Below are 15666 nucleotides of genomic sequence, written 5' to 3' on the forward strand. Positions count from 1 at the left end.
GCTAATATTTTCCATGCTAGATGTGTTATTCTCAAGATGAGTGTTTATTCACTTGTCATTGCACGAGAGTAAGGAAAAGGTATTAGGGATGCCCAGTCCCAAAATGCAAAAACAAAAATTAATTTACTTTATGTTGTGAAATAATAAATTCCTTGGAAAGTGTTGGTATGGAGGGCACCCGTGGATACGGTTAGCCATGGAAAGTGAAAGTTATGGTGGAAAAAGGAATAAACTTTATTTTCTGTTTGGGAACCGCCTATGGCATACCTAACATGGAAAGTGTTCGGAACTCTAAGTCATTTTCATTGGTGGGATGGATACAACTTCCAAAATGTTTTTATCTAAATTTTCCGCTTTGAGCTCTGGCACCTCTACAAATCCCTACTTCCCTTTGTGAAGGGACTTTCTTTCACTTTATGCAATTTTTATTTTGAAATTTGAGTCTCCATCTTCTCTCATAAAAAGCACCAACTAGGAGGCAATATGATCGTGCTCATGTATTAGGTGTAGTTAATATTCGAGTGTGTTTCATGAATGGATCAATGTTTGAGCATGATGGGCTAGGGATAACTTATTTTAGCATTGATATTTTGAAAGACACGGTTGCTTGTTGATATGCTTGAGTATCTAAATTATTATGTCAAAACTAGACTATTGCTTTGAATCACATACAAGTCCAAATGTCCATGCTATAAAGAGAAAATAATATGATATGACTTGATGAACAACACTCCACATCAAAAATTCTGTTTTTGTCACTTACCTACTCGAGGATGAGTAGGAGTTCAGCTTGGGGATGCTGATACGTCTCCAATGTATCTATAATTTTTGATTATTCCATGTTGTTTTATTATCAATCTTGCATGTTTTATAATCATTTTATAGTCATTTTATATCATTTTTTGGTACTAACCTATTGACATAGTGCCCAGTGCCAATTCATGTTTTTTCCATGTTTTTTACATCACAGGAAAACAATATCAGACGGAGTCCAAATGGCACGAAACTTTACGATGATTTTTTATGGGCCAAAAGGAAGCAGATGGGCCCTGATTGCACCTAGGGGTGCCCCAAGGGCGGAACAACCCACCAGGGCACGCCAGGAGGCCCTGGCGCGCCCAGGTGGATTGTGCCCACCTCGGGTGCCCCACGGACCGCCTCTTTGCTCTATAAATACCCATATATTCCCAAAACCCTAGGGGAGTTGACAAAATATTCATCCAACCGCCGTAGAGTCCAGAAGCACCAGATCCAATCTAAACACCATCATGGAGGGGTTCACCACTTCCATTGCTGCCTCTCCGATGATGCGTGAGTAGTTCTTTGTAGACCTTCGGGTCCGTAGTTAGCATCTAGATGGACTCATCTCTCTCTCTCTCTCTCTCTCTCTCTCTATCCTCAATACAATGGTCTCTTGGAGATCCATATGATGTAACTCTTTTGTGGTGTGCTTGTTGGGATCGATGAACTTTGAGTTTATGATCAGATCTATGTTTTTATATCCATGAAAGTATTTGAGTTTCTTTGATATCTTTTATGAGTGATCTCTTATAGCCTCATACTTCTTCAACGATATTTGGCTTTTTTCTAGCCAACTCGATCTATTTATCTTGCAATGGGAAGAGGTGCCCGGTAGTGGGTTCGATCTTACGGTGCTTGATCCCAGTGACAGAAAGGGAACCGGCACGTATGTATCGTTGCCACTAAGGATAAAAAGACGAGATCTATATCTATCACCATATATATAAAAGGATATTGTCTACATCATGTCATCGTTCTTATTGCATTACTCCGTTTTTCCATGAACTTAATACACTACATGCATGCTGGATAGTGGTCGATGTGTGGAGTAATAGTAGTAGATGCGGGCAGGAGTTGGTCTACTAATCTTGGACGTGATGCCTATGTAATGATCATTGCCTGGATATCATCATAATTATTTGAAGTTCTATCATTGCCCAACAGTATGTTTACCCACGGTTTGCTATTGTTCTCGAGAGAAGCCACTAGTGAAACCTACGGCCTCCGGGTCTTATTTCTCATATATTTGCCTTTGCGACCTACTTTTTCCTTGCTTTTATTTTCAGATCTATTACACCAAAAATACAAAAGTACTTTGCTGTACTTTATTTTATTTGCGATCTATTATTTCAATCTATTACAACTTTCTCCCATCAACACGCAATTTCTGGCGCCGTTACCCGAAAGGGATTGACAACCCCTTTAACACATTGGGTTGCGAGGTGTTGTTATTTGTGTGCAGGGGCTGTTTACGTTGTGTTGCATGGTTCTCCTGCTAGTTCGATACCTTGGTTTCATTACTGAGGGAAATACTCTATTGTCGCTATGCTACATCATCCCTCCCTCTCCGGGGAAATACTGACGTAGATCCAACTTCCATCACTTGCTACCGGAGAAGCGCGGGCACTCCACCGGACTCTAAGCCCGAACTCTCGAGGTCCATGCCAAGCAGGCGTCGGCAGAGGCTCCAAATCTGGGCTGCCCCATGGAGTCTCGTTCCTCTATCCAACCCTCATCTTTAAATGAGGCTCGGGACTTAATGCGATCGTTCACCATTACAGAAGGATCGCTTCCAAATTATGCCTAGCCTAGACTAGGGGCTGAGAGCGGGGAATTTTACGTCCCACCCACCACCCACTTCGTAGCCACTGTCGAAGATCTAACCGACATGCTGGACTACACCTCCGAGGACATCGACTGTATGGACGATGATGCCAGAGACGAACAAGGTCAAAACCCTCCGTTTATCAGACGATGGACGGCCACCTCCACATACGACGTGTACATGGTGGACACACCCAAAGAGGATGGTGATGACGGCAAGGAGAATCCGATTGAGGACAAGCCTGCCGAAGCACCTCCAAAACATCAAGGTCAGCGGCGCCGCTCAAAATCGCGTTGCCAAAAAGGCAGTAATACCGGCACCGAAGAGAATAACACTCCAGAGAACGCCGAAGATCCTGAAGCCCCTGTAGAGCCAACATCCGAACATGATGATTGGGAGGATGGGCAAGTAAACCTTGACGATCCTGTCAGGAACGAGGACTCGGAGAAACAGTAATTACCTACCGTTCTCTGAAGAGGATGTGAGCCTCTGCGACGAAGACTTCATCGTGCTAGAGGAACCCCTCGAACAAGAGTGCTTTAAGCGCCGGCTAATCGCCACTTCGATAAGACTGAAAAAGAAGCAGCAAGAGCTTCAATCTGATAAGGCTTTCCTCAACAACAGATGGACTAACGTCCTGGCAGCCGAGGAATGCAAGCTACTGCCACAATTTAACAACGAGGCACTAGAACCCATACCACCAATGCGCGATGTTGATAACCCATAAGTATAGGGGGTCAATTGTAGCATCGTTTGATAAGTACGAGTGTCGAACCCAATGAGGAGCTAAAGGTAGAACAAATCTTCCGTCAAGTTCTATCGACCACCGATACAACTCTACGCACGCTTAACGTTCACTTTACGTAGAACAAGTATGAAACTAGAAGTACTTTATAGGTGTCGTTGGATAGGTTTGCAAGATAATAAAGAGCACGTAAATAAAAGCTAGGGTCTGTTTAGATAAAGACACAATTAAGTTAGTTTCAGTAGAGAGCTTTTTGTCACGAGAAAGTTATTTGTCCCTAGACAATCGATAACTAGACAGGTAATCATTATTGCAATTTTATCTGAGGGAGAGGCATATGCTAACATACTTTCTCTTCTTGGATCATATGCACTTATGAGTGGAACTCTAGCAAGCATCCGCAACTACTAAAGATCATTAAGGTAAAACCCAACCATAGCATTATAAGGCATCAAGTCCTCTTTTACTCCCATACGCAAACAACCTACTTACTCGGGTCTGTGCTTCTGTCACTCACGCCACCCACCATAAGAAAATCATGAACATATTGCAAACCCTACAGCGAGGATCCCTCACACTTGCGCGACACAAAGAGCACCATATGATAGCACCAATAATAAAAAATGCAACTCAAACCAATCATGATCATCAATTAACCCATAGGACAAAACGGATCTACTCAAACATCATAGGATAGCCATACATCATTGGGAAATAATATATAGCGTTGAGCACCATGTTTAAGTAGAGATTACAACGGGTAAAAGAGGGGTTACACCGCTACATAGAGGGGGAAGAGTTGGTGATGACAGCGGTGAAGTTGTTGGTGTAGATCGTTATCGCGATGATGGCCTCGACGGCGTTCCGGCGCCACCGGGAGAGAGGGGGAGAGAGCGCCCCTTCTTCTTCTTCTTCCTTGACCTTCCCCCTAGATGGGAGAAGGGTTTCCCCACTGGTCCATGGCCTCCATGGCGGCGGAGGGGCGGGAGCCCCTCCAAGATTGGATCTCTCTCTCTCTCTCTCTCTCTCTCTCTCTCTCTCTCTCTGTCTCTCTCTCTCTCTGTTTCCTTCTGTTTCTGCGCACCCCGATTCTTCCCTTTCACCGTTTCTTGAATTCCCGGAGATCCGTAACTCCGATGGGGCTGAAATTTTGACACGATTTTATCTGGATATTGGCTTTGGTGCGGCGAAAGAAGGGCACCAACAGCCTTACGGTGTGGCCACGAGGGCCCAGGGCGTGCCCCTCACCCTTGTGGGCCCCTCGGCTTGTATCACATTGATTCCACTTCCCAAAATTCACATATATTCCAAAAAAATCTCCTTAAGTTTTTATCCCATTTGGACTCCGTTTGATATGGATTTTCTGCGAAACAAAAAACATGCAACAAACAAGAACTTCCACTGGGCACTGAATCAATATGTTAGTCCCAAAAATAGTATAAAAAGTTTCCAAAAGTATGTAAAAGTTGTAGAATATTGGCATGGAACAAACAAAAATTATAGATATGACGGAGACATATCAACATCCCCAAGCTTAATTCCTGCTCGTCCTCGAGTAGGTAAATGATAAAAAAAAGATAATTTTTGATGTGGAATGCTACCTAGCATAATCTTGATCATGTAATCTAATCATGACATGAATATTAAGACACGAGTGACTTAAAGCAATAGTCTATCATTTGACATTAAGACAATAATACTTCAAGCATACTAATAAAGCAATCATGTCTTTTCAAAATAACATGGCCAAATAAAGTTATCCCTACAAAATCATATGGTCTGGCTATGCTCCATCTTCATCACACAAAATATTCAAATCATGCACAACCCCGATGACAAGCCAAGCAATTGTTTCATACTTTTGATGCTCTCAAACCATTTCAACTTTCACACAATACATGAGCGTGAGCCATGGATATAGCACTATAGGTGGAGTAGAATATGATGATGGAGGTTGTGTGGAGAAGACAAAAAGGGAAGAAAGTCTCACATCGACATGGCTAATCAACGGGCTATGGAGATTCCCATCAATTGATGTCAATTCGAGGAGTAGGGATTGCCATGCAACAGATGCACTAGAGCTATAAGTGTATGAAAGCTCATACTGAAACTACGTGGGTGTGCATCCAACTTGCTTGATCATGAAGACCTAGGGCACTTGAGGAAGCCCATTGTTGGAATATACAAGCCTAGTTGTATAATGAAAATCTCCACTAGTATATGAAAGTGATAACTCAAGAGACTCTCTATATGAAGAACATGGTGCTACTCTGAAGCACAAGCGTGGTAAAAGGATAGTAACATTGTCCCTTCTCTCTTTTCTCTCATTTTTTTAATTATTTTTTCTCTTTTTTGTAGGCTTATTTGGCCTCTCTCTCCTTTTTTTTGGGATTCTCTGACCACTTTTATTTTAATAACCTCACATGGGACAATGTTCTAATAATGATGATCATCAGACTTTTATTTACATACAACTCAATATTACAACTCAATACTAGAACAAAGATATGACTCTATATGAATGCCTCCGGTGGTGTACCGAGATGTGCAATGATCTAGAGTGGCAATGAAATCAAAAAAATGGATAAGCCATGAAAACATCATGCCAGCTATCTTACGATCATGCAAAGCAATATCACAATAAATGATCAAGTCATGTATATGATGATGATGGAAGTTGCATGTCAATATATCTCGGAATGGCTATGGAAATGCCATGATAGGTAGGTATGGTAGCTATCTTGAGGAAGATATAAGGAGGCTTATGTGTGATAGAGCATATCATATCACGGGGTTTGGATGCACCAGCGAAGTTTGCACCGACTCTCAAGGTGAGAAAGGGCAATGCACAGTACCGAAGAGGCTAGCAATGATGGAAGGGTTGAGAGTGCATATAATCCATGGACTCAACATTAGTCATAAAGAACTCACATACTTATTGCAAAAATCTATTAGTCATCGAAACAAAGTACTACACGCATGCTCCTAGGGGGATAGATTAGTAGGAAAAGACCATCGCTCGTTCCCGACCGCCACTCATAAGGAAGACAATCAATAAATACCTCATGCTCCAACTTCGTTACATAACAGTTCACCATATGTGCATGCTATGAGAATCACAAACTTCAACACAAGTATTTCTACAATCCACAACTACCCACTAGCATGAATCTAATATCACCATCTTTATATCACAAAACTATTGCAAAGAATCAAACATATCATATTCAGTGATCTACAAGTTTTATGTAGGATTTAATGACTAACCATGTGAATGACCAATTCCCGTCATCTCTCTAAATAGATATAAGTGAAGCAAGAGAGTTTAATTATTTCTACAAAAGATATGCCCACTCTCTAACAAATGTAAGTGAAGCAAAAGAGCATTCTACAAATGGCGGTTTTCTATGTGTAGGGAAACACGCAATCCAAACTTCAAATGATATATGTGATGCACATGAAGAATTCTATAAAGCCATACTCAAAAGATATAAGTGAAGTGCAATGAGCATTATATAAATCAACCATGGAGTATCTCATACCAGCATGGTGCATCAAAGAAAAGTGAAAACTGAATGCAAAAGACGCTCCAAGATTTGCACATATCACATGAACGAAACGAAATCGAAAACATACTGATACTTGTTGAAGAAAGATGGGATGCATTCCGGGGCATCCCCAAGCTTAGACGCTTGAGTCTCCTTGAATATTTACTTGGGGTGCCTTGGGCATCCCCAAGCTTGAGCTCTTGCATCTCCTCCTTCTCCTCATATCGAGACCTCCTCGATCCTTGACCAGTTCATCCACACAAAACTCAACAGAAAGTTTAGTAAGATCCGTTAGTATAATAAAGCAAATCACTACTCTAAGTACTATTGCAAACCAATTCATTTTTTGCATTGTATATACTGTAATATAACTCTTCCATGGCTTAATCAACTGATAGAAATCGATAGTTTTATCAAAACAAGCAAACAATGCATCAAAAAACAGAATCTGTCTTAAACAGGACAGTTTGTAGTAATCTGAACATTCACCATACTTCTGGTACTCCAAAAATTCTGAAAAATTAGGAAAAATTAACAATTTGTATAGAAAGACAGTGAAAAAAATTTCAAAACTGTTTGACGTTCCTGTAAAAAATGTAAAATTGTGCACTACAGCCAAAGTTTCTGTTTTGCACCGCACAAACCAACAAGCAATGTAAACATCCTAAAGGCAAATCTTGGCACATTATTCTTATAATAGAATGGAATTGTACAAGGGGATAATTATTTTTGTTGAAAAGTTTCTGTAATCAAGATTCACAAAGTTTCCTTGAGCATGAACAAAGTTCAAGGAGCTCCCTCAGTTCAACAATGCTTGTCTCTCTCACTTTCACTTTCCTTTTTGAAAAGTTTTGGGTTCCCCTCTTTATTTTTTGTTTTTAAACTCTATAAAATCACCCAATAGAAATAAATAACTCTCTAAAACTTCTGGGTTGTCTCCCTGGCAGTGCTTTCTTTAAAGCCATTAAGCTAAGCTTAAGGTGCTCAAGTAATGAATCCACCCGGATCCCAAGGTATATCATAGCCAATTTGAATTAGCAATGATTTGGCATTTAGTAGTGAGCACAAAGCAACATATATCAAGCAATGACGAAGTCTAACTCTCTTCCTATACATCGGCATGTCATACAAGAACAATTCATGCACATCAAGTAAAGGCCAATGCATATCATAAGAAGTTTCTTGCAATTTTATCGTGTTGGAAACATAGAGAGGCGGAGATGTAGTTCCTCTCTCATAATAATTGCAAGTAGGAGCAGCAAGCACATGCATATTATATTCATCAAAATTATCATCTGCAATGGAAAAAGGCCACCCATCAATATAATCCTTAATAAGTGCAAACTTCTCCGATATAGTGTAGTTTGGAGAATTCAAAAAGATAATAGGACTATCATGTGTGGGTACAATAGAAACAATTTCATGTTTAACATAAGGAACAATAGCAAGTTCATCTCCATAAGCATAATTCATATTGGCATCTTGGCCACAAGAATAGCAAGCATCAAGTTCATCAAAAAGGGATATTTCAAACGAATCAATGGGATCATAGCAATTATCATGGCATTCATCCTTCGGTAAGAACGAAGGGGCATTAAATAATGTATGAGTTGGAGAGTTACTCTCATTAGAAGGTGGGCACGGGTAGCTAATCCGATCTTCCTCCTTTTGTTCTTCGCTCCCATCATCATCTTTTTCATCCAATGAGCTCACAGTTTCATCAATTTCTTCTTCCATAGACTCCTACAAAATATTAATCTCTTCTCGAACAGCGGAGACTTTCTCAATGAATTCATCAATATCATAATTGTATTTATAGTTCTCATAGCAATATTTAAGGATAGCTAAATTTTCAGGTCTATAAACTAAATCATCAAAATCTTCAAACTCTTTAAACAAAGATTCAATTTCATAAGCATCCTTAAAAGCAAAAAATTCTTCTATTCGTTCCACATTATAGTAATCATATATACCATTAGCATAAGAAGCTAAGGTTTCATTATCATTAAATTGCATGAAAAGGTGAGGTGTGGAGCCTTCATCCTAGAGCAACAAGTATAATCATATCTCAAGCATAGTTGCCAAGCATACCAATGCAACATATAAATTTGATCCCATAATAGTTTCCCTTTTTGGGTCAAGCGATAATCCCTAAAGTATTCATGTTGATCCAACGTGTCTCCCATTATATAATTGAATGGGGTTTTCTTAGGATTATTAATGTAGTGCATAATATCTTTCACATAATGAGCATCGAGGGTTTTAGGAGGTTCCCCATCTCCATGAGTAGCAAGTAAACCTATTTTTTTGGGTATTTCGTGTTCCATATCCATAAGTATAGATAGAGAACAACTTAGAATAGGAAATAAAATCCACTTAGTGATAAAGCAAACAAGCACACACGAGAATATTCACCATATGCTATTGCTCCCCGGCAACGGGGCCAGATGGTCTTGATAACCCACAAGTATAGGTGATCAATTGTAGCCTCTTTTGATAAGTAGGAGTGTTAAACCCAACAAGGAGCTAAAGGTAGAACAAATATTCCCTCAAGTTCTATCAACCACCAATACAACTCTACGCACGATTAACGTTCACTTTACCTAGAACAAGTATGAAAATAGAAGTACTTTGTAGGTGTTGTTGGATAGGTTTGCAAGATAATAAAGAGCACGTAAATAAAAGCTAGGGGCTGTTTAGATAAAGACACAACTAAGTTAGTTTTAGTAGAGAGCTTTTTGTCACGAGAAAGTTATTTTTCCCTAGACAATTGATAACTAGACCGGTAATCATTATTGCAATTTTATTGGAGGGAGAGGCATAAGCTAACATACTTTCTCTTCTTGGATCATATGCACTTATGATTGGAACTCTAGCAAGCATCCGCAACTACTAAAGATCATTAAGGTAAAACCCAACCATAGCATTATAAGGCATCAAGTCCTCTTTTACTGCCATACGCAAACAACCTACTTACTCGGGTCTATGCTTCTGTCACTCACGCCACCCACCATAAGAAAATCATGAACATATTGCAAACCCTACAGCGGGGATCCCTCACGCTTGCGCGACACGGAGAGCACGATAGGATAGCACCAATAATAAAACATGCAACTCAAACCAATCATGGTCATCAATTAACCCATTTGAGAAAACAGATCTACTCAAACATCATAGGATAGCCACACATCATTGGAAATAATATATAGCGTTGAGCACCATGTTTAAGTATATATTATATCGGGTAAAATATGGGTTACACAGCTACATAGAGGGGGAAGAGTTGGTGATGACGGCGGTGAAGTTGTTGGTGTAGATCGTTGTCGTGATGATGGCCCTGGCGGTGTTCCGGCGCCACGGGGAGAGGGGGGAGAGATCGCCCCTTATTCTTCTTCTTCCTTGACCTTTCCCCTAGATGGGAGAAGGGTTTCCCCTCTGGTCCATGGCCTCCATGGCGGCTGAGGGGCGAGAGCCCCTCCGAGATTGGATCTCTCTCTCTCTCTCTCTCTCTCTCTCTCTCTCTATTTCCTTCTGTTTCTACGCTCCCTGATTCTGCCCTTTCACCGTTTCTTAAATTCTCGGAGATCCGTAACTCCGATGGGGCTGTAATTTTGACACGATTTTTATCCGGATATTGGCTTTCTTGGGGCGAAAGAAGGGCACTAACCTACTTACGGAGTGGCCACGAGGGCCCAGGGCGCGCCCTACACCCTGGGGCGCGCCCCTCACCCTTGTGGGCCCCTTGGGCATCATCTCGTGTTGATTCCACTTCCCAAAATTCACATATATTCCAAAAAAATCACCGTAAGTTTTTATCCCGTTTGGACTCCGTTTATATGGATTTTTTGTGAAACAAAAAACATGCAACAAACAGGAACTGGCACTGGGCACTGGATCAATATGTTAGTCCCAAAAATAGTATAAAAAGTTGCCAAAAGTATGTAAAAGTTGTAGAATATTGGAATGGAACAATAAAAAATTATAGATACGACAGAGACATATCAGATGTTGATAGACCTGACCAACCGCCGCTTGGCCGGGACAGAGCGGTAGCTCAAGCCGAACACCATCCCGCACCATCTCGCTGTAGAGGTAGAGAAACAACGGCCCCAGGATACACCTATGACCTATGACAGGACCTGGACAATAGAGCCGGTCAGACCAGATCAATCTACGGATCAAGGGGGTGTGCTCCAACGCGCGAGGATGACCATCAGACTTGGCGTGACAGACACAACCTAACCTGGGCTGAAAACCGCATACGGCCTCCGTCCGAACTACGCCGCGATGTCGCCCGATACAGAGGCGCCGCACACCCCCTGTGCTTCACCGATGAAGTAATGGAACATCAGTTCCCAGAAGGGTTTAAAACCGTTAACATCGAATCATACGACGGCACGACAGATCCCGCAGTCTAGATAGTAGATTTTCTTCTCCATATTCACATGGCTCGCTGTGATGATCTACATGCCATCAAGTACCTCCCGCTCAAATTAAAGGGACCAGCTCGGCACTGGTTAAATAGCCTCCCAGAGAATTCTATTGGCACCTGGGAAGATCTGGAAGATGCCTTTAGAGACAACTTCCAGGGTACCTATGTATGGCCCCCAGACGTCGATGACCTCAGTCACATAGTTCAGCAACCCGGAGAGTTATCCCGGAAACTATGGACAAGGTTCTTAACTAAAAAGGACCAAATTGTCGACTGTCCGGACGCCGAAGCCCTAGCGGCCTTTAAACACAGCATCCAGGATGAATGGCTCGCCCGACACCTCAGCCAAGAGAAGACAAAGTCCATGGCAGCCTTTACAGCACTCATGACCTGCTTTTGCGTGGGAGAGGATAGCTGGTTAGCCCGCAACAACAATGGTACCAGCGACACAGGTACCTCCGATACTAGAAACGGCAGGCCCCAATGCAACAAACACAAGCGTCGAAGCAACAATGATAATACCGAAGACACATCGGTCAACGCCAAATTCAGTGGCTCTAAATCCGGTCAACAGAAGAGACCATGCAAAAAGAATAAAGGTGGTTCATCTAACTTGGACCGAATACTCGATCGACCTTGCCAGATTCATGGCACCCCAGACAAGCCTGCCAACCATACCCACAGAAGTTGCTGGGTATTCTAACAGGCCGGTAATCTGAATACCGAACATAAGGAGAACGGGTTGCCTAGCGAGGAGGACGACGACGAACCTCATCTGCCAAATACAGGGGGACAGAAGAAATTTCCCCCTGAAGTCAAAATGGTGAATATGATATACGCTACTCATATCCCCAAACTAGAGCGCAAGCGTTCTCTGAGGGACGTCTACGCGATGGAGCCAGTCGCCCCAAAATTAAACCCATGGTCAGCCTGCCCGATCACTTTCGATCGTAGAGACCATCCGACTAGTATCTATCACGGAGGTTCGACCGCATTGGTCCTGGACCCAATTATCAATGGATTCCACCTTACGTGAGTCCTCATGGACGACAGTAGCGGTCTTAACTTGCTCTATCAGGACATGGTCCGTAAAATGGGTATTGATTCGTCAAGAAATAAACCCACCAAAACTACCTTTAAAGGAGTAATACCTGGAGTAGAGTCCCGTTGCACGGGCTCAATCACATTGGATGTCATCTTTGGCTCGCCAGACAACTTTCGAAGTGAAGACTTGATCTTCGACATTGTCCCCTTCCGCAGTGGCTATCATGCACTACTCGGACGAACCGCGTTCGCTCGCTTCAATGCAATCCCGCACCATGCCTACCTCAAACTGACGATGCCCAGACCCCGCGGTGTCATAACAGTCAATGGGAACACAAAGCACTCCCTCCGTACTAAGGAGCACACCGTGGCCCTTGCAATGGAATTCCAGAATGGGCTTATCAAGCTAAACACTACATCGGCAGTCAAGCCCCCAGACACTGTTAAACGCGTCCGGACCACCCTATAGGGCGACGATCAAGTCCATCAGGAGCTCGATTAGCAGTTCGTCCTTGGTCTCAGCCCCAACCGCATCGCGGCATATGTACCACGTGTACATAAATACGCACTAAAGATACCATGGGCAAAGACGGAGGCATATTAAAAATAAAATCCACAATATGGCTCGACCCTATGTGGACCCCCATATCATTTCTTTTCTCTTTTCCTATTTTTTCTTTCTTAGGTTCCTTAAACCCACGCCAACTTTTGATGTTACCAAGGGCACCATTTCCAGTCCCTTTATGAAAAACCGATCGTTGATCCTCTTGAAGGATCACACACCAGGTTGCAACGGGGTGCAGACATGCTGCAGAGTATCTAAAGGATCTTTAAAGATCGCACCTTCCTATTTAGGACTCCTACACAGCTTTCCATTGTATTCGGCATGTAAAATAGCCTCGATGCTTGTCACATCATTTGTAAAAATACGTTTTGACGTATCAATCAGACTATAATGGAAAGAGTCTTTCGCCCAACGTATTTGGTACTGGCTTATTTCCTAATCTGTATTCCTTCTTTTTTTTCTCGTCTGATTGCCATGTACGCCTTGGTACGACCTAAATCGCCAGGGGCTCCATTCGGCAACGTACATGTCTTAAAAATAAAATAAGTCTGAAACACTTTTACAGTGCAAATTCGGCGTCACGAATATAGCATTATATGCATCGGCTTCGAATCATGCCTTTGGTCAATAGTTGGGTTGCCCGGCTCCTGTGGTTATTGCCTTACGTTCGGCTTGTTCGGCTAAGGCAGTAAAGGGAGAACTACTCGATTGTGTTTCTGGCTCATCCGGATAAACAACTCAGTAGAGAAAGCTGAAAACTGACTGTCATGGTGCAGTGAGAGCTGGTCAGCTATTCGGCGACTAACTACAAATCTCTTGCGATTTTGCGCGCATTATGCAAGGACCTGTCTATGCCCGGTCAGGCGTCTACAACACCCAAGTTCGGATAATCGAGGAACACTAGGGGCTGTGCCTATAACCTATGGGTGAGTGAGAGTGATAAAGCCACATAGTCTGATTGCCTGGTTCGCGGCACTGACACCTCCTTAAGGACCATGCTGGTTGGGTCAAGTGTGTCTAGGTACCATTCCGAACACCCCCGTACTACCTACATGGGAGCTGAAGCTCACGACTGGCCAACTGTCAGATACCGTAAATGGCCGCACAGGAGGAAAGGATTTCAAAGTAAAACAAGTAACACATTATACATAAGCCTTGTTTTATAATACAAAGTACGGGCATTATAGGTACATTCATTCGAAAATAGTGTCCTTTGAACACTGGCCCTCTACAATGCAAGAAGCCTCCAAGACTTCATAGAAATACCGCTCTGGCATGCTCTGCTCTTTTCCCGCGGGCAGTTCCTCGGTTGCCAGCTTGACGGCGTTCATCTTCGCCCACTGCACCTTGAGACGGGCGAAGGCCATCTGGGCACCTTTGATACAGGCCGACCGCTTTAAGGCATCAAGCCGGGGGCAGGCGCTGACAAGCCACTTCACGAGCCCGAAGTAACTATCGGGTATGTGTTCGGCTGGCCAAAGTCGTACAATAACATCCTTCATGGCTAGTTCGGCCACCCTATGCAACTCTGTTAGCTGTTTCAGCTGATTGCTAAAGGGCACCGGATGCTCTGGTGCAAGGTACTCGACCATAACAACTTTTCCGTTGAACTCCCCTCTTCGGCTTGGAAGAACTCTGCATCATCGACAATACTCCGGGGTAGATCCACAAATGCCCCTAGAGAACTCCAAACACAGGTCACTAATATGTACCTCCTCCTTACAAATTTGCTTTGCGTGTTAAAGGCCTTACTCGCCGCGATATGCTTTGCTTCTTGGATCTCCCAACAGGCGCCGTGGGCTTTAACTCGGGTTGCATTCATGCTTTGGAGGGCCTCAGCAAGTTCGGAATCTCGATCCGAAAGCTTGCGCTCTACCGACTCACATTTGGTTATGGCATCCTTGAGCTCTTGCTGGACTTCCTCCACTCGTGACTCCTGCTTTCAGTGGGCGGCTTGTTCCTCCTCCAACTCCTTGGCCTCGTCCAACGCATTCTTGAGGGTTTCGACCTTGGACGCGTCAGTTGTGAGCATGATTATAAAACTCAGGAAGATAGCACAACAACAAGCCATATCATGTCAAATGTGAATCACATACCTTGCTTCTCCGTCAATAGTTTGTTGGTGCGGATGAGCTCTTCATCAGCACGCTCCAGCCACCGCTTTAGTTCAGAAACTTCATCGGCATGGGCAGCTACCGCTAACTTCGACGCCTGTTTGTTCAAATACACGTGTATGTTAATATCCTACGAAGACTAGTTTATCCTCTGTTTGGCCTTTCTTAAACAAACGCCAAACAGAGTCTCAGGGGCTACCGACTATACACATACATTCTTTTTATAGTTAAAAATATTACATTACGTACCACAAAGCTTGTTAGAAGGCTAGTGTAGGCCTCGTTCAATCCGCTTTTAGCGGACCGAACCTTTTCAACCACTGTACCCATAAGGGTACAATGTTCCTCAACAATGGAGGCGCTCTAAAGTGCTTCCATCAGAGTGTCCGGCGCCTCCGGATTGATAGAGGTCGCCGGTGGAGTCAACGCACCCCTTCTTTCGAAGGATGCTACTCGCGTGATTCCACAACCGTATCGGTCTCTGGAATGATATTCGGTTGTGGGCCGAATTGGGCATGGCCCCCGTTGTCGGCCTCCATGGGGGTCGGTTCCCCCATGTTTTTGGCAGCAGAGGTATTACCCTCTGGCGCCA

Source organism: Triticum aestivum, chromosome 6A, assembly GCF_018294505.1.
Source record: "Triticum aestivum cultivar Chinese Spring chromosome 6A, IWGSC CS RefSeq v2.1, whole genome shotgun sequence".
NCBI lineage: Eukaryota > Viridiplantae > Streptophyta > Magnoliopsida > Poales > Poaceae > Triticum > Triticum aestivum.